Consider the following 20441-nt stretch of genomic DNA (forward strand, 5'->3'; position numbering starts at 1 on the left):
CCACAGAGCATGTTGACAGCTGAAGCAGAAGATGAGATGTGCCCAGAGATAGGGAGGGCCCTGGGTCCTTCACTAGCTGGCCTTCCCAAGACAGCTGGCCTCAGGACTGTGTCCTTAGGGTTGGGTTAACATATGGCCACTCAGATGGGCCATGATCATGATGGGCAGAGTGTGGTCTCCTGCCCAGAATTCCCTGCTGAAAAGTGTCTCCATGGGTTTCTGTACCGACAGTCAGCTTCTCTTCTCCTCTGTATTGGCTTTTGTGGTGATAGTGACTAGCTTCCCCTAGTTTCTTGTGCCATGCACGAATGTGATGGTGATTTGGGCAGAGGTGGCAAAGAAGAGAGCGATGGGTAGTAGGGATGTGTCAGTGTGTTGTCAGGGCCTCGGCCCAAATCCTGTGAAAGTGGGGGCGTCAGAGCTGGCCCTGAGCAGGGACTGCCTCCTTACCCTACTCCAGACCCGGCCTGCCCTTCTTCTCCTCCAGTGGCCCTGCATCCCTGCCCCGCCATGTCCCCCTTGAGCTGCAGGAACCCAGGTCTGACATGGGGAGCCAGACCTCAGCTTCTTGCAAGACAGGCCTTGACATCCTGCTGTGCACATCTGTGCTCCTGGGCTGGGTGCCTGGTCCTGCATGGGTATGCCACACATGTGTTCATGGCTGTGCTTTGTGACAGCGTAGGTATGTCTTGTGCCATGTGTATTTGTGACTGTGTCACATGATGTGCTGCACATGTTTGTGAGCTTGTACACCCTGCCATGCACACTGAGTTGTGTGTGTGTGTTTGCTTTTGTGTCTTGAGTTGGGTGGCGTGTACGTGTATAGAATTTTGTATATCTTTTGGGGGGTGTGAGTGTTACTGTGGTGGGTATGTGTTTTTGTGTGATGGTTTGTCAGTGTGTATCTTGGCCCAGTCCCAGAAGAAGGCCCACTGAGGTGCTGGGGGTGGGGACTGTGCCCAGATAGGGAGCCTCCAGCCAGGAGGTCTGACTGGGAATGGACATGTCCTCTCTGGCCCAGAGAGCATCACAAGCCCTCAAAGAGCCCCTGTCCAGCTTCACCACCGGCTGGAAAGGGGGCATGAAGAAACCAAAACAACCTCAGCCCACCTCCCACACCTTGCTGGCACTTGAACCTAGTGGTGGTGGCCCGGTGCCCTGGGCCTGCCCTCTTAAGGCTGCAAGCGCTGTGTGTTGTGGGGGTTGGGCAGGGGCCAGAGACACGACTCAGTTTGGCCCTGGTGGCCAATTTCAGCTTATAATGGACCACAGAGGCAGAGCTGACCCCTGGCGTTGTCGGGGCTGGGGCTGGGGCTGGGGCTGCAGGGAGAATCAGCCCCATTGAGCCAGGCCTGATGCTAAGTTCATTACGTGTGTTATTCATTCAGCAAATATTTATTGTATGTGTGCTTGGTTCTGGGTCTGGCTTTAGGTGTTGGGAGTATAGCAGTCACCTCACTGAATTAGCTGGGAGAGAGGAGACCACTGTGTGTCTCACAAATGGAGAAACACATCCTGAAAAGAATAGCTTAAGTCACAAGAAAGCTGAGATTTGAAGCCAGGCCTGTCTCATGCCAGAGCCCTCTACCCCCTGCCCTTGATTCTCACCATTACAGCCTGTGTGTCCATTGAGCTAGGACCAGCAGGGTGAAGGGTAGGCAGATGATGCTTGGCTAGCCTTCAGCTCCATCCAGGCTATATTGGTTGATGCAGGAGAGCAGGTATAGCAACTAAATCAGCTCCTAGTGGCTCAGCAGGGAAGGTGGTTTGCCTGGGGTGGTCCCTCAAGGTTGTGCATAAAGGTGGTCAGGTGGGGATTCAGGTGTGGGAACGGAGTGGAGGGTATACCTTGTGTTTCTAGGACGCATTGGGACCCAAGGGAATGCCTCCTCACTGGCTATAGGACCTGGGATGCTTCACTCTGAGCCTCAGCTTCCTTATCTGTGAAGTGGGCATAATGATTGTCCCTCTCAGTGGTACAGTGCTCATGGCCTGATGCCTGGCGCACAGTAGGGCAGCTAGGGGGATTGGGCAGATTTGGAAGTTGGCAGGGCCTCCCTAGGGCTCTCTACTCAGTCCCAGGAAATGGGTAGTGGGTAGGGAGGAGGAGGAGCAGATGTGCCCGCGTCTCACAAGAGCAGCCACATTTAGCCACCAAGTCAGGATTGAAATATTCCTGAGGGAGAAGAACCCTCAGGCTTCAGGGCTGCAACAGCTCGTCAGTGGGGAGCGGGGAAGGGATGTTGTCACCATCTGCCTCGTGTCTGTCTGCGACTAAAATAATACTGGGGTGAGACTCGCCGCAGGCACGGGCCCAGCCGCAAGGTTCCCCGGAAGAGGGAGGGGCCAGGGGGTACTGGCAGGCTCCTGGAGGGATCAGCCTCATGAGTGCAGGGCCAGGGGACCCCCCAGACCTGGCCACCTTCTGCTCCCGAGGGGAGACAGAGCGTGTGCTGAGATCCCAGTAAAGCAGGGGCAACAACAGAAACAAAACAGGAGGGACAGACAAATCGCCTGATTCAGCTTCCATGAGCTGATCCAGAATATTGAAACCAGAAAACGTAGCAAGAAGCTATTTTAATTTCAGCCGACGTATAAGTTTTGGGTCTATGGTTTACTGTGGTTTTTATTTTGAATCAAATATGGAGAATGCTCCATAATCTCAGAGCTCAGGGCTCTGGGGACTGAGTGCCTGCCTTTCCCACTGGGCACAGGGGTCCCTTGTCAACTGCCTCTAGGTGTTGGTACCCCTGGGCCTGGGCAGGTGCCCCTTTAGATCAGGACCTGGCTGGGAGCCTGATGCTTGGCCTCTGGGTGGTGAAGCAGTCACGTCTGGTCTTTTGCTGTAGGTCTCACCAGACACGAGTAGTTGGATATTTTTGTTTTTGCAGAGAGAACAGACCCATGACCTCAGAGGTTTATTTTAACTGCGGAAGCACCCTAGCTGCTGGTTGCTGTGTGCTGACATAGCGCTGGGCTGTCAGTTCAGCAGGCAGCACTTGAGTACCTATTGTGTGCAGGCCATGAGGTAGGACTGGCTGGGACCCCTCTCAGCATACAAGGCCAGCCACCTGAGTGCCAGGGAGGGGGATGGGAGTGTCAGCGAGGGATTCAGGATATGGCAGGAGACCATGCTGTCGTCCTGGAAAGGTGACAGATGTACTCAGCCTTGAAGAGGAGAAAGGTGGTGACAGCAAAGGAGAGAGGGGAAGATGCCCAAGGCAGAGGGAACCTGGATTACACAGACCACCACTCTGGGGGGCTCTTTGTGGCGAGGGTTTGCATGTCTTAGATGCAACTTGGAGCCCTTGCTGTAGGCCTGCCCCCATGCTAACGCCTTTACATGTGTTTTTCTAGTCAGTCCTTACCAACATCTCATGAGGTCAGTACGCTCTGTGCTCATCTTGCAGATGAGGACATTGAGGCTCAGATGTCTAGCGACTTGTGCAAGCAGTAGAGGCATGGCCTTGAGCTACAGTGTGCCACCCCCGGACAATGCCTTCATTCAGCAGGCCGTAACTCAAACCCCCAGAGCACACTGTAGAGTATCCTCGGATGGTTGGGGTCTCTCATCTCCATCTGGTCATAATGACCAAAGGAAACTCTTTCTGGAGTGTGTGAGTATGTGTATGTGGGGGAGAGGGATGCAGGTGGGAACCCGGACACCCCTGCTTTCCAACCTTTAGTAAATCTCTTCCTCCTCTGAGCCTCAGTTTCCTCATCTGTGAAATGGGGCTACAGTACCTGCTGTGCAGGCTCCTGGAGAGGATTAAAAGTGAAAGCAGCTATGAGAAGTCCTCTGTGAGTTCATTGAGGCCTCAGTCAGGGCTGATTCTCCTCAAAACACCAGGAGCCATCTTCCCAGAACAATCCAGCCACCAAGCTTTCCCTGCAGCTGACAGGCTCCCGCCACCACAGCAGCCACCACCCTGAATTATTCAGGACCCTCCAGGCCTCTGTGGCAGCCCCTCCCCTCCCCCTGCACGCCAGGCTGTCAGCACCAGCCTCCGAGCCTCTGCCAGGGCTCTGCTGACTCAGGGCCCCAGAACTTCAGCTTGTTCAGGTGTGGCAGTGAGTGTGACAGGGTGCGAGAGTGTGAATATGGCCAAGTATGAGAGAATGATAGTGTGTGGTTGCACATGAGTGTGTAAGTGTGTGTGATGGAGGGTGTGGTGTGTACCTGTGTGAGTGTGAAAGTATGTGAACATGGCTATATGAGGGTACGTGGATGTGTGAGGGTGAGTTTGTGAGTGAGAGTCTCTGTATGTTGTGATTCACCTCGTGTGGGTGAGGATGGCAGTATCTGGAGCCTCTTTAGGTGCAGATCAACTAGGCTCAGGGCTGAGGTCCCTGTGGTTAAGAGTACACAGTGACCTGGGAGTCACATTCCAGCCTAGAGAGGGAGGGAGCATCGTCCCCCTATTTCCAGAATCCCTTAAGGGTTGGGTACGGGGGTGGGAGGAGAGGTTTGGGAAGAAGGATATATAGTAGTTGGATCACGGACAGGACCTGGGGGTCCACTACCTTGCGGGGCTCAGATCACTACCAGACTGTTCCTGGTGTTATCTCATTTCCTGATGACTTGAGACCTTCAGAGGACAAGCACTTCCCTCCACTGTCCCTTTCCTCCCCCTGGCTCAGGGCTGAGAGCCCCTAGGTGAGAGGTAGGGGACTGTTCTCTTAGATCTGTGGCCAGATGGCAGCCCTCCAGGTCTTAGGGGCTTTCGGGAGGGGGCAAGCGTCCACTGACACTCTTGCTGGAGGGCCCCCACCCATAGGCAGGAAAGACAGAGCAGACTTTGGTCTGCTGGACCCCTTCTCCTACCTAGGCACTGGCCCTCCTGAAGGTTACTGTCTGCTGTGTGGCAAGATAGAGCTCCTGGGGTGGTGGGAGTGGGATTGAGGAACTAGGAGCCTGCAGTGTGCGGAGGTTGGGGGTGGTCTGTGTGTGAGCTTTGCTGTGGGTGGTGAGGTCTGTGTGTTGGTGTGAGGATGTGGGTGGCTGTCTGAGTTTGTGTTTGTATCAGAGAGTTTGTATGTGTGTGACTGTATGTGTGTCACTGTATGTGTGACTGTGCTTGTCTTTACCTACTCGTTCGTGTGCGAGTACCTGTTTGTGTAACTGGCTGAGCACATGCCATCTGTATTTGAGTATGCATGTGTGTAGAGGCGGGTGACAGATGATTGACAGGGAGAGTGTGGGGCCACACAGCCCCACAGCTTCATCCCTCCTCAGGCCCCGGTTGGCCCGGGCTGCCATCCTGTCGGACTGGCTGGGACCATGCCCCTGGGAATGTGATTGCCTGGCTTGGGCTGGCATTACCTCAGAGCCTCATGGAGCAGAGCTACAGGTAGGGAAGGTGAGGCAAGTGACAGACTTGATGACTACAGGGGACAGATAGAATGGGCTACAGGAGTAGGGCTGCTGGAGCCTGATGCCTGGGTCCAAGTCCAAGCTCCTCCACTCACTAGAGTTGGGCAAGTCACTTCCTTCTCTGAGCCTCAATTTCCTCATGAAAACAACGGGGGTCATGAGAACTTGGGGTGCAGGGCCCACACACTAAGCATTACTCACCAAATATCCTATGAGCCTGTCTTCTCATTCTGGCTCTGGGAAGTTGGTCATTTGGAGGCCTGGACCCTGGCCTGCCAAAGGCAGTGTTCAGCCAAAGGCAGGGACAAGTTTGACTTGTCCCTGTACATGTACATGTGGAGGGCTCATAGGAACTAAGTGAGCAGGTCACCCTGTCCATCCCCCTACATTTTGGGAGGGTCCGTCCCCAGCCCCCAGACCAGGGCGCATTTTCCATTCCTCTACTCCTCCCGTGGTCTGGAATGGAGCAAGTCCTGTCTGACCTCACTTTCTCTCCTCTGTAAAGCCAGGCAGGTAAGGGGAGTGAGTGGAACAGGAGGACCAAGTGCGTCTGCTGCCAGGTCCTGAGAGCTAGCTAGCTCCCCTAGCGCCCCACACCCTCTCCTCTGTGGAGCTGTGGCCGGGCAGCTGTCCACTGGGCTGAGCGGGTTAGCAACACAAGACAGATGGCGAGGGATTATCTCAGCTTCTCAGAGAGCAATGGTGGCAGTGGTTGGGGCGGGGATGGGGGGAGGCTCTCACACTCTCCCTGCGTGTGTATACATACACACTCACAAATGCATGCAAGCACATACAGCTCCCCACTCCTGCCCCAGACCCAGCCCAGCCTCCTGCTATTATTTATGAGGCGGGCAGGGAGATAGGAGGAGAGAGGAGATTCTGAGAATTGGTGACAACTGTTGGACTTGGCAATTTTGTCCCTGTCCCACTTGACCCCTGGACAAGCAGGGACTTTGAGAAAGCCCTCCCAGGCCCCTCTTGGACTCTGCCCTTGCTTCTGGGGTTTCTCTGCAACTGCCTCCACTCAGAATGGTATGTTTAGGAAAGCATAGACTTGTAGAGAAGCTTGAAGCCCAGAGATGTGTGAGATGTGCCCAAAGTCACACAGTAAGTTTGGCACATCAGCAGGCTGAGCTCTGGGACTTGGCAGGTGGTGGCCTCTCAGATGTCTGTGCACTGGCTGTGGGGTCCCTGGGTCTTCTGTAAACTGGAACTTGTTACTGCCCAGTGTCCCACAGGGTGCATAACCTGTCACAGGAACAGCTGCTACACCCAGGACTCAGGCACAGCCTCTCCTTCACATATACTTCAGGCTCTGGATGAAGGCTATTTGGAGTTGAGTGACAGAGCTGGCTCTCCAGGATATGTCACTGGGAAAGAAAGAAAAAGAGGTTAGAGCCCTACTAGAGTGAATTCTCCCACATGTCCCCCAGTTTGCCATAGGCGGACAGTGGAGGGACTTTCTTTCCAGCTTTAGCCACAGATTTAGTCCCCCCCCCCCCTTAGACACCCTCTCCTCCCCCCAGGTCTGAGTCATCTGTGCTGGGCCCTAGGGAGGGGTGTGGGCCAGGAAGCTGGGCTGGATTTGTACATGGTAATCCCAGGGGACCCTTTTTTTGAGGGGGAGGGCAGAGTGAAGGCCTCAGGACAGAAACTGGTTGTCCACTAGTAGTTGCCAAAGTCCAGACCGCTTTTCCCTCCCCTAGAGTGACTCAGGACCTGCTGGACCCAGGAGTGTGGACTAGAGGCAGTGTAAGGTTGCTATGGTGGCCTGGTCCCACTCTCTGCAGAGTGAACCCGCTCCTCTAGGCCTCTGAGGCTTCAGCCTGTCACTGGACCCCCATGTGTTCATGGGTGTCTATCTGGGATTCAAGGTCAGGCTGGCCTGGGGGTCAGCCAGGGAACCACCTGGACCTACCTTTAAAGCTGCATTATTTGAGGGCCTGCAGAACTTGGTGACAGGACCCACACTGTTCCTGTCACAGACAAGACTCTTGGCACCACAGGCTTCCCACTCCCAAGCCAAGCCAGGCCCTTTCTATCTCCCAATTCCAGTCTGAAATAACACCTCACCACACATCTGGGGATCTGGATGGAGGTGGGCACAGGGAAGGGTGCTGGTGGAACCCAGGTGCTGGGTTCAGGTCGAGCTCCACCTCTCTGACCGTACAACCTCCAGTTGGTCACATGTATGCTGAGGGCTGGGCGAGACCTCGTCAAAGCTCCCCTCCTCTCCTCAGAGCTTGGCCTGGGGGGCCCTACGTGAACCTGAGGAATCTGAGCTTCGTTCTCTCTCATCAGTGGGATTTTTCTCATCGTTTTCTTAAGGTTTCAAAGTAACAGTCTAAAGAGGCACCGTGAGAACCAATCAGAGAGCCTATGTAAATGAAGACTCGCTGATTGGCTGTCTCCTTCACGCCCTTTACGAAACTTCAACTTCATCAACTCAGCAAAGATTTTTTTCCTCTGGCCTCTAGCTCCCTGCAGGAGGTGGGGCTGGGGTTAGTCACCCGGGCCGTCCTCCCTGCTGCAGGCAGGCTGGCCCCGCCAAGTTGGGCCTCTTAGGACAGAGGGAGGCGAGGGCGCCGCTCCCGCGGGGCTCTCGGGGGTTTATTCTGTCACAGAATCTCCGCGGGGGCGGCACGGGGAGTGAGCCCCCTCCTCCTTGTAGGACAGCTGCAGAGAGGGCTGCAGGCCGCGGGTATCGAGCTTGGCTGGACCGGATCGATATCTGCCCGCTGGACTGATGCGCCGCGGAGTCGGCTCGACAGGGTGGGCTCTGCGGCAGAGTGATGGCTGTGCAGGCCTCCCCCCTCATTCTCTTCACCGGCACTTCTGGGGAAACCGAGGCGGGGAAGTGGTTTTGGGATGGAGGGCGCGGCCTGAGGGAGCGACATTCTTGTTCTGGGTCAAAACCCTCATGTGGGGGCGGGGTTAGCCCGGGACCGCGCCCTGCTCCCCAACTCCTCTCGTCCGCAACCCCCAAGATCACGCACAGCTCGAGGCGGTCCCCGCCTGTATCTCGTCCCCTTGTTCTATCCTTCGCCTTCCTCCCATTCTCTTTGTATGTCTCCTTTCTGGCTCTGAGGTCTCTCCCTACCTTCTCTGTCGGTGGGTGTCTCTGTGTCTGTCTCTACCTCTCAGTCTCCATTTCTGTCTCTGTCTCTGTCCCTGGGTCTCTGGCTAGGTCTCTTTTTCATCTTGCTCATTTTCCCTTTCTCTCTTTGTCTGTCTGGCTCTCTTTTCTCCCTCCCTTCAGCCCCCCCTCCCCCCCAACACACACCTCACAGTCCTGTTTACGACATCCCCAGGGTTGGCAGGTGGGCGGGGCTGCAGCAGAGAGGGGGTGAGGGAGGGAGACGCAGCCTCCCCCCCAGCTGTTAACCTTCACGCTTCAGGCCTCTGCGGATGGCAGAGGAGGGGGAAAGCCCAGCTGCCAGCTTGGCGGAGGTGACCAGGCGGGGGCTGGGGGCTGCCCCTCCCTCTGGGTTTGTCTCTGGGGAGATCTAAGGCCGGAAGGAGTGTGACGGGAGGGCACCTCCCGGCAGAGAGAGGCTATTGGCGGCTGAGTGGCCTCCCGAAGGCTTTTGCTGGCCGGGCGGGTGCCCAAAGGGGGCTCTGAGCGGCGCCGGCCCTGCCCGCGGTCGGGCCGGACGTGGGGGCCGGCGTGAGAATCCCGCCCATCTGTGAGCCGGCCTCACGCCGTCAGACCCAATTTATCTCGCCGCCAAAGTTTCACAGCCATCTGCTCGAGTGGAACGGCTTCCAGCGCTGGCCCCACCGGGCCCCCCAGCCAGCGCGGGGATGTTTTCCAATACGGCAGTATCGCAGCCCCCCACCCTAAAGCAAGGAGGGGGTGTAGGGGGAGGCGGCAGAGCGCGGTGCGTGGGGCTGGCAGGCAGCCCTCTCCGGCGAGCAAGCCGACCCTGAATTTTAAGCGATTGATCAGGAAGCGCAGGCCGTTCCCATCACTTAGAGCAGCCAAATGCGACGGCGCAGGGATTTGAAGGGGCCTTTGCGGAGGCAGTAATGAGGTCACCGTCACCGCGCCAGCCTGCGGTCGGTGGGTGGGAGTGGGAGTGGGGGTGGGGGGTGGGCTGCGAGTACACACGTGTGTACACATGCCTGTGAACAGAGCCACACCTGTATCCACATAACCCCCAAGGCCCCAGCACTGACCCAGGAGAACTCAGCATTCGGATATGAGCTGCTCACTGGCCCCCCTACCCCCACTAGCACCGTCAGAAAGACCAAGCTAGAACCTATTCCTCGTCCCATCCATGACCACCTCAGGCAGCTTTAGCACAGGAACTCCAAACCTCCTCCCCTCTCCACTATGTGCCTAAAATACAAATGTTTGGGCACCTGCCCGTTGCACTTCTGAACAAGCCTGCAGAGACAGATGTACCCCAGGCCCCAGGTAATCACACAGGTGCATACCTTAGGATTACACACCTGACCTCAATGCTCATGCAGTGGTATGGTCCTAACTATCCCCCCCACCCCAAACATGCACACAGGAGCTCCACCATTCTCAGCCAGCACTAAGGAACATATGAGCCCACACACCTCCCTACCCAGGACACACATGTGCACACTGGCTCCGATGACCCCTCCACTCCCCACCCCCCCCCAGAGCTTGCTGCTGTGTCCTTAGGGTGGGCGCCTCCACTGCCTGCCAGGCAGCTTGGGTGTAGACCTCAAAGAGAACAAAGGCCTGGCGGGTTGGGAGGGAGGGGGTGCTGAGCCCCCAGCCTCGTCCTCCTTGGCGATGCTCGTCTGTCTCAGCTCCGCGGCCACTGCATCGAGCGGCTCTGATTGCCGAGTAAATCACCGCGATGATCTGAATAATTATCGTCTCCTGAAAAGGGAAAAAAAAAAAAAAAAAACCAAGAGCATAAATAAACAGGGGAGAGCAGCCACCTGATTTCTCAGAGCCCTGGTGGGGGAAATACAACAGGGTGGGTGTCACTGGTTCTCTACAGATCCCAAGGGCTACCTTGGGTTGCAGAGCAGGTGTGGATGGGGTGGGCATCAGGGTAGAGTCCTTCCATAGAGGTGGAAGTTAGGGTCCTATCCATCCTCTTCATTCATCAGGCCAGCTCCTATGCCCACCGCAACCCATCTGGCCTGTCTCTGCTTCTCACAAAATCAGGCCCACTTGTCCTGTCTCTTGGGCTTGGCTGAAACTCATCTGCCCCCTGGGGCACTCTCTCCATTCCACTTCAGCTTGCCTGACTCTCCCATTTCTGAAGGGTGAACCCTATGCCACTTTCTCTGGGAGGTTCTACCTGACTGCCCAGGCCTACAGCACCCTCCCCTCCTAACATTCCACTTCTAACTCCTGATTCCATATAGCCTGACTAATTTGGGGATGTTCACCAGGTCTCCTCAGCTGGATAGAGAGCTTTGGTAAAAAGCAGCTATGTTTTAAACAAAAGAATGATAATAACAACAGCAGCTACTATCCTGTCCTGAGCATTTTTTCTGTGCTGGCCCATGCTAAAACATCCTTTCATCATGAATCCTCCCCAGAATCCTGTAATATTCCTGTTTTACTAATGGGGAAACTGAGGCTCAGCTAGAGTAAAGCTTGGCACTTCCCTTTCTCCAGGATAGGTAGAGCATGCAACTCTTGATCTCAGAGTTGTGAACTCAAGCCCCACATTGGGCATGAAGCTTACTTAAAAATAAATAAATAAGATGCTCATCATCTTCTGGAGTCTTTCTGGAGTCCCCCTGATCCTACATTTTGGAGCACCATGACATAAATGCCTCAACCCCATCTTGCTCATTCCTGCCCCCCCCCCTTTTCCTATCCTCAGGAGGTGTGCCATCCATGCATTGTGACCCCCGACCTCCCAAAGGGCACGACCCTTCCCCACAGCCCCAACATCAAAGGAGGGGCAGCTCAGTCCTATGCTTCTCCTGCCTGAAATGGTTCCAGATGTGGGGCCTGCCTGCAGGGGCCTGCAGAAGATGCAGGGTGACGTCTGGCACATGGCTAGGTTTCTCCTGGAGGCTGCCCTGTGAGAGGCCCGTCTACCTCCCTCTCCTGGCACCTGGTCGGTAAATGGAAGCAGAACTTGGTTCAGGGAGGAGGTCTCCCAGGAGGCTGGGGCAGGAGAGAAGTTGAACTCACTGTGGGTTTGCATTCTACCCTCCATGGGGGTAGGCTGTCGGATCTGGGGCCTGGTGGCTGTATCCATGGCTGATTCTCCAGGTTATACAAGGAGGCCCAGGACTTAATGGTTTCAATCCCCCATACTCCTCAGAGAAATGCAATTGTAGGTAAGGGGAAACTTGTTTGAGTCCGGGGTCCCAAATTGGCTCCTGGCTGAGGGTACTTGTGCAGACTTCTCCCATGGGGGTCCCTGATTCAGGGACCCAAGTGTTCCTAGGGGAATGAGAGGTGTGTGTGGAAACCTTTGTCTGTGGGTTGGGTAGAGAAGAGACAAGTGAGACTTAGTGTTGATCAAGAAAGACATCCAGGTAGTCCCACCTTTGTGTGGGCGAAAATGAGGCAGGGCCCAAGCTGGCTCAGAGAAACCCTCAGCCCCTACTCCCCAGCCTCTCTAGAGCCCAAGGCAGTACTTCCTCCCTGGGAGGGAGGCAGAGGTGGCCAATGTCCATGGTGTGGTTTATAGGTACCCCAACCCCAACACCTCTGCCAGCTACTCTTAGTCTCAGAGCAGAACAGGATGTCTTGGCTCCCTGCTTCCCCCAACAAGTAAGATATTTCTTTGGCATTTGTTATGTGCTGGTTCAGAGCATACTCAGTAGATGGGGCAGCATACTCACTCACCCACACAGCCTCACTTCTCCCCTTTCCCCCCAGAATATGACCACTGGGAACCCCGGGAGAGGCAGTAATGAGTGTGGTAAGATGTTTGGAATTAGGCACACCCAAGGTTCAGAATCTCGCTCTACTACTTATTGGCTGTGAACAAGTCAATGAGCCTCAGTTTCCATGTCTGCAAAGTGGGAATTCTAGTAGAAACCCATGTTCAATAGTGTGTCTATTTCATAATGCGTCTGTGAGGGTTCAGTGAGGTATCTGGCTGTAGACTCTAGCACAGAGCTCAGTCCATGGTGACTGTTCATCACCATTAGTTATTACAGAGGGCTGGAGGAGGGAACTTCAGGTTGCTCCTTGGCCAAACTAGGGCAGCCCCGCTATGGCATGGCTGGTGTCCAGCCTCTCTCTTCAGGGTTGTAGGTTGTAGGTTGTTGGTCTTGGCCGGTCCCCTGAACTGTGCAGACTCCCACTCTCCTGCAAGCTTGGTTCCCCTGTCTGCCACAGCCTCTCCCTACTGGCCTGGTTTGGCTCTTTCTCTCTACCTGCCCATAATTCTGTCTATCCATTCCCCCCTCCCCCAATGCATAGAGCACTCCCCCATGCAAGAACATCCCTCCACCCCCAACCCCACATCCAGCTCAACTCATCAGGCCAACCACAAAATAGTCACAAACATATGCATTCACACCCGGGTGCACACAGGCAAGGGGATAGGCACAGCAGCAAAGTGGTAGACACAACTATGCACATGCTCATGCTCAAGTGCACATGGGCTTGAGGACATCCCACTGACATACACACACACGTGTACACACAGCACAAATAGGTACAAACGGGTACGTACAGACACTCAGCAACAAGCACACAAGGATATGCAAGCATATTGCACACATAGGAATTCACAGGCATATGCGCTCACCACTGTACACATGCATACATGGAACAGACAGGCACAAACAGGTACATAGAGACACACAAGCGTGTCTGCACAGTATGGCACATGCACACACGTACACACACATAGGCACACACCAGCTCTCTCGCCCCCACCCCCTGCAGGGAGCTGGCTGTCCGCCAAGCCCGGCGCTTTCTGCTGGGTGTGCACAACCTTTCACAGGCTCTAATTGAGTCGAGGGTGATTTATAACGCAGCAGCGCCCCTGCCCTAGTGGGCTGCCCCCTCCTGCCGCAGCCCTGGTCAGATCCTTTGGCCACCCCCCCCCCCACCGCAACCAATCCTCCTCACCCTGGGTCACACACACAGGCCCCTTAGAAGGAGAAGGAGGGCTTCCCTCCTAGCCACCAGTTCTTTTCTTTATTTTTGCCTTACTCCTGGGCCAAACTCTGAGCTCTGAGAGGTTTTGCCTACCACCACCACCACCACCACCACCACCAAACCCAGCGTTACACAGCCCAGCTACCAGAAGCCCTACCACATCCTTTCTAACCTGCCTGTTTAGGGACAGCCAGGACCTGGACTGCAGATCCCATGTGTTTCCTGAGCTACAGCAGGAGAAACTGGATTTAGACATGAGAAGGGACTTCCCCAGTGAGCTGGGTGCAGGGGTGGGCTTTGCTTATCAGGGGCTGGGGGAGCCTGGTTCGGGGTGATGGGAGAGGGAGAGACCACTGAGAATCTTGTTCCCTGCTTCTTTGTCCTTTTGGGTAACTGAGCTGACTGTCACCCTCCCTGCCAGCTGTCCCCATGGCCTGTGTGGCTGGGCCTGTGATTAATCGCATTAATTAGACCTTGAGGTTGGGCTCATAAAGTCCCCTTGTCCACCTAAGAAGAAGCTGCAGGGAGGGCTTTTGTCCTGGTGTGTGGAGGGGAGTATGAACCCTGACCCCTCACCTCTGACTCCAACATGGATTAGCAGCTTTACCTTGGCCTATTAGCTCAGCCCGAGAGCTATTTCATCCCACAGACTCGTGTGTTGGATGCTGATGCTGTTAACTCATTTGACAGTGAGAGCACCCAAGACTCAGAGAGGCCAAGTCCTTGTTCAAGTTACATACCTGGTTCACGGCAGAACTGGGGTTTGAAATCAGACAACAGAGTAAAGGATGCCTGACCCAGATCCTGGCTTTATGATGAAGACTTATCTGGCTCCCAAGACCCCTGGTACTCAGGGTGCTGGTTTTTGGAGCAGGAGAGGCTCCTTGGAGGGGCTAGTCCTCCTGTTCTCAGAAATGAAGTTAGCTTACAGCATGAGGGACTCAAATTAGATTTAAGAGGGACCTAACCTGGCAGTAAAGTGATTGGGAGCCAAGATCGGTGTGTGTGTGTGTGTGTGTGTGTGTGTGTGTGTGTGTGTATGTGTTGGGGAGATATGCAGTGGAGAGTCTGGGCTGCCCCTAAAGGAGTCCACATGGTAATGGCATTCAACATTTAGTACTTTCCTATTGCCTATTGACATACACAATCCCTTGGAGAGGAGGTGAACCCCATTTTAGAGATGAATAACACTGATATTCTGACAGTTTAAACCATCTGCCCCAGCCTCATGAATTCAAGGCAGCTGCACTCCCACCCCTTCCCCCACTGCCATGTTCTCCCCCTTCTGTGGTCCAATGACCCCACTTCATCTGGGCTATGGATCAACCCAGCCCCTGGCCCTCCTGAACTCACTGGAACACATTTGAACACATGCGATTGAAGGTGTGAGATGGGTGGCCTTGAGGGCACAGGGTGCGTCTCAGAGACTCTGTTGACTTGGGGATTTGTGCTAGGATGTGTGTGTCACTGTGTGTGCTTAATGTGACCTAAGTCTATTTGTGTGTGTGAGTGTTTGGGATGCTGTGTGGATTTGTGCTTGTCTCTGTGTATCTTTGCATGTTTGTATTTGTCTGTAGATGTCAGTGTATATCAGTGTGTCTCTGCATGGCTTGTGTCATGTGTTTGTATATTTCTGTGGATTTCCTCTTCATTGTGTGTGTGTGTGTGTGTGTGTGTGTGTGTGTATTTGTGTTATCTGTCTCTGTACCAGCTCTTGGGTATGTCTCTATGTGAGCATCTCTGTAGGCCCTGCTGGGTGTGTGTCCATGTGGCTCCCTGTTGGTTTCTGCAGATGACTTTAGGTGTGACAATGTGTCCATGTGTCTGTATCTGTGTGTGACTGTCTTACCTGTATCCGTGTAGATGAGGCACAGTGTGTGCGTGTCACAGAACAGTGCTGTCTGTGACTGTGTTTCAGAACTGGGACTAGGGTGGGTACAAAATTTCTTGGTAACCAGGGAAATTATTTTAGTGTAGGATTTTTCAAAAATCACAATCAATGCAAAAAAAAATCCATGGTGAAAAAATATAAAACTATTAAAGACAGGATCAGTATGTGTGCACGTCTGCGTGACTGTGTGTGTGGCTGTGACTGTGTGCCCTCCCTCCTGTTCCCCGCCAGGTGAGCCCACCCCCCCTCCAGTCACGCTGCGCTGGGCTGAGCCGCGGTAATTTCCGAGTCGGCGGCGGCTTTGTGTGCACCGGCCGCTGTCTTGGGGGCGGGGATGGAGGGAGGGTTATTTCTCCCCCCTCTTCCTTTTTATTGGGTCATTAACAACGGCCCGGACTGCCGCTGCGCCCCCCCCCCCCTTTCATGTCTGCCGCGCCTCCCGCCATTATCTCCCTCCGCCGCGCGGCGTAATTCGATGCCAATCAGGTTTGGGGCGCGGAGGCGGCCGGATCAAAGACCGGGCCGCGGCGCTGGAGGGAGTGGGGTGGGGGCCGGGCTGTGCTCCCCCGAGGTCGCGGCACCCACCGTGTGTCCCGCCCCAGCGCCTAGGGTCAGACTGAAGAGGCCCCGCCCAACCCGTGATTGGGGCGGGGGTGTCAGAAAACCGCGTGGGGTGACGAGGTGCTCGTTGGCTGGACCGGAGTGCTCTGGACCAGTGGCCGGGTCCAGCGAGGCACCGGAGCGATTCGTGGGCTGGAGGTTGAGGGTGGCTTCCTACAGGGCGTGGCCTTTAGGCGGAGCTTTGAAAGATTTCGGTAACAAATGTGTGGAACCAGTAGGGAAATGGCATTCTAGGCCGAGGGACCTGCTTGGGCAAAGGCTGGGAGGCAGGAACCAGCAGTGCTTTAGGAATAGAGAGAAGTCTTCTGGCTGGGCGTTTGTGCTGTGTTCCATGGGCACGGAGCAATGGGGGGTTCTTGACAGGGAGGCACAGACTCTCAGGTGGCCTTCAGGGTAATTTATCTGATGATGTCTTCTGCTTGCTGGAAGCTCAGCCCACTCGGTTTCTTCCCCTGGGAAATGGGGAAGCTATCAGCTTCCCCCACCTCCTCCACAAGAAATTAGTGAGAAGGTGAACGTGATAAAACAAATGCAACTCAGATTTATTGAGCACTTACTATCTGCCAGGCCAGGCCCCAGTCTTGGTTCATCAGCATAACTAGCCCTACAAGGTTAGATAGAGTTCACTTCACAAAAGTGCAAACTGAGGCACAGAGAGCTACAGTGACCTGCCCAAGCTTCTGTAGCTGGTGATCTGCATGGTTGAGATTTGAACCAGGCTTATAGATCCAGAGCTCACAGAAGGAGGGTCTTCCCCTGGGAGAGTCCCTGCCCCAGCTTTGTGCCCTACTCCATCCCACCTGGGCCTTGGGGAAGGATGGGAGTGAAGGTTTTAGAGACGCCTGCCGCCTGTGTGGGGAGGCAGTGATTCCACAGTGGCCTGGGTGAGGACCAGAATCATCCTCCACAGACTCACAGCCACCTCCCTTGCTTACAGCCCTTGGCCTTGGGCGAGTCACCTGCCACCTTCCCCAAGTCTGCTCCTTCATCTGTAAAATGGGGTTAACAAATTTCTTTTGGTTTGTCCCTGAGGAGTCAGTGAGTGAATGCAGCAAAGGGTATTTTGAAAGTAAAATGCAGTATAAATTGGATTTTTATTATCACCATCAGCCAAAGACTTGGAGGGTGGGTGTCTGCCAGACATTCCCGGCAGAGGATGGAAAGCCCCTTCTCCCCCTAAGAAAATGCGTGTTTAGTCTTTGGTTCTGGAGAGAGTGTTCTCCTACCACCATTCCTGAGACACAGAGAAATAGATTTTTCTCTCCCAAATAGTGCTGGGTCTTCACAACTCTAAGTATATCAGACCTGAGAATGTTCTGAGCAAACGGTGGTATACGTAATATATGCTTCTGTTCTGAACTAAATAAACACAGGCTTCTGGACTGTGAGGGTGCCACCCAGCAAGGGTCTTCACCAAAGGTCTGCCCTCGACCCCTCAACCTCAGATCTGGGATTGGGTGTTGGGAGTTGTGGGGAGTGGGGAGGCAGGGCCCTGAGTCCTTAGAGCCTTCCAGATAGTTTCCTGTACCTGTTTGGGCTGGGTGTGCACTGGCACTGGAGAGATAGATGTAGGAGTCCCACAGCGAGTGCCCGTTCTGGTGAGGGAGGCCAGTGAGAGCACAGTTCTTGCACAGAGGAGCACTCTCTTTTCCTAGAGGGATAAATAGTTGGATTGAGAAGAACAGAAGAACGAATAGGAGTTTACCACATGAGGGCTGGGGACAGGAGGCACATTTCAGGAATGTACAAAGCCTGGAGGCCTGAAGGAACAGTGCATAGTGAGTATTTCTGGAGGTGGGGAGGATGAGCAGGGGGGCTAGACTGGAAAGGGCAGACCTGAAGAAACTTGGCAGTAATCCTGAGGATGTTGGGGACCCAGGGCAGCTTCAGAGCAGAAAGTCACCCTAACTCAGCCTCCTCATCTGTAGTGTGGGTACAAGACACTCCTCCCCCCACTCCCACCCCAACCCCGCAGGCCTGGATGGAAGGTAAATGATAGAGAGGAAGGGGAGGTGCTTGTACTTTCATACCCCCCCTCCCACTCAGGGAGCTAAGGGATGGGCAGAGGGTGTGGTGAGGAGGCAGTGATGCGGGGCTCTGTTCCCACTGTTCTCCGCGCACAGGGAGACAGAGCAGGGATCCAGAGCCCCCTCCCAGATCTGATCTGGACTGCCAGATGGAGGTGGCCACGATTAGCAGCTCCAGGTGACATGGGCACGTGACTTTGGTGATGTCTACCGCTGAGGAAATAGGATCTTGGTTCTGGCTTTTAGGTCAGGAAAGCTGCTCTCACTGAGGGGCTCTGCAGGGCCCGGCCTCAGAACCGACCAGGTTCTTTCTGCCATCTATTGGTTCTACATTTCCTACCTTCCTAAAGGAGGTCCCTTGTCCCCCATCCTCCACTCCTCCTGGGGAGTCCCCGCCTGGCTGGAGCTGGGTGCCTATGTGTGTTGGGAAAGGGGGTGGTGGCTGTGCCGCACACCGCAGATCCCAGCTGCCTCTGGACGCTGAAAAATCCAATTTTCTTCCTAATTGCCACCGCCCGCGCTCTCTCTCCCCTCACAGCCTACTTCTGCTTGGCGGCGCCTGGTCCCCCACGCTCCCCCTACTCCTGCCTCCCGCTACCCACCCCACGGCAGACGCTGCCCCCCTTCGCGGTCACCCGTGTCGGGACGCACCATATATCATGTCCGCAGCCGGGAGGGGCTGGGGGAGCGGACAGGCACCCGCCCTGGGCTCCCTGACGAAATCGTCCTTTTCCGCGGCGGCGGATGACAGGTTGTGGGAACAACAGCTTGAATTACGGAAAGAAGTTTCCCCACTGAGTTAATCTGCAGTGGCTGGAGGTGACCTTCTGGAGACGGCGATTAATCACGGGCCGTGGCGGGCGCCGCGCCACGCCGGGCCCTTTGGGGGAATACTAATTCCACTACAAGATAAATCATAATTTGACAATAATCATCTGCCCTAATCACTCCAATTCTTCTGTTTAATTATTTGTATACACCGTGTTTCTTCAGCGAGGACCCCTTGTGCCTGTGGGTGGGGAGAGGACAGCCGCCTGGGTGCAGACCCCTCTTTGGCCTCTTGGCCTCTTGGCTCTACTATATGCTTGGGGAGGCCTGAGTCAGAACTGCTAGGGAGAACCTTGGAGCTCAGAGTTATGATAGCATGACTGGGGAAACTGAGACTCAGAAAGATGACAGGCCTTGCCGAGGTCCTACGGCAAGCTTTGGGTAAACCAGGGTGAAGACTGAGGGCTCAGTATTTAGTCCTAGGCTGTACTCCATGGCACCACCCTGTTGAAGAATGGCCCAGAGTGCCGCACTTCCACTGTCCCATTCCCTGACTCCTGTCCGCAGTATCCTGTTAAGCCTGGTTCCCTCCATCTGCCAGCGTGGACAGGATTGTTGCCTGTTTCCATTCCCTTCACCTGAGCCCTGGGCCTGCCTGGCCACTCAGGACATGAGGATGAGGGGTTGTGGGCATCTGAGCAGGGGTTGCCTGCTTCCATCTACCAGTGCTATGTGACCACTGACAGTTGATGGGACCTTTTAGAAGCCTTTAACATCTGTAGCCTTTCTCTGTGAATTGGATGGGGCTCCCTCTCTCCCAGGGTGATAGAGACCTGGCCCCATGCCAGATTCATAGGAGTTCTCACAGATGCTTCCTGCTGCCCCTTCCTGCTCTGCCAGGCCCCAGCCACTAGAGTCCTATATTTTCTGCCTCCGCCCACCCTCCCAAATCTGGCTCCGGGTGCCGCCATGTTCTTCCTGGGTTGGGCTGCCAGGAGAGTTCCAGGGACCTAATTTTGCCCCTGACGTTCCCCTTGGAGGGGCTGGCTGGGCTGCTGCCAGCTCTGGCTCCCTGAAGCAGGAATCAGAATGACTCAGTGTCTTTCTTTTTCCAGGCCAGCTCCTGGCACCCCTTGATGGGGGGTATTGGTGAAGAGGGTACAGTGGGGGCTGTTGGACCCAGCATGGCCCGCCCCCCTGAGATGTGGCTCATGTGGGAACTGTGGTGTGCCTTTGTGGCAGTGTGAGGGGGGATGACTTCCTTAAACAAAAGCCAAAAGCCTAGCTGGGTGTGTGCTGATGGGGCCACAGCCACAGAGAATGATACACGGATGGTAATGAAAATAATGGTAACAGCAGTGAATCGTTCATTCCCAACAGCAGCCTGCCAGGGGATCCTCGTCCCAAGGACAGTTGATGAAAGGCTGATGCTAGAAACAAAGCCCTTATCCTCAGGATGCCCCAAATTCAGGGAAGAGATGTGGCCCCTTTGTTCAGATCAGAGAGAGAAGAAGGAAGCGGGGAAAAATACAAACCACAGTATTACCTGCCTACATTTATGGAGCTCCTGCCATGTGTCAGGTTCCATGTTCAGTACTCGGCCTGTTTCACGTCTCTAAGTTCTCATGACCACCTGTGAGTGGGGTGTGATGTCAGGCCATTTTACAGATGGGGAAACCGAGTCTC

Source organism: Lynx canadensis, chromosome A1 (assembly GCF_007474595.2).
Source record: "Lynx canadensis isolate LIC74 chromosome A1, mLynCan4.pri.v2, whole genome shotgun sequence".
NCBI lineage: Eukaryota > Metazoa > Chordata > Mammalia > Carnivora > Felidae > Lynx > Lynx canadensis.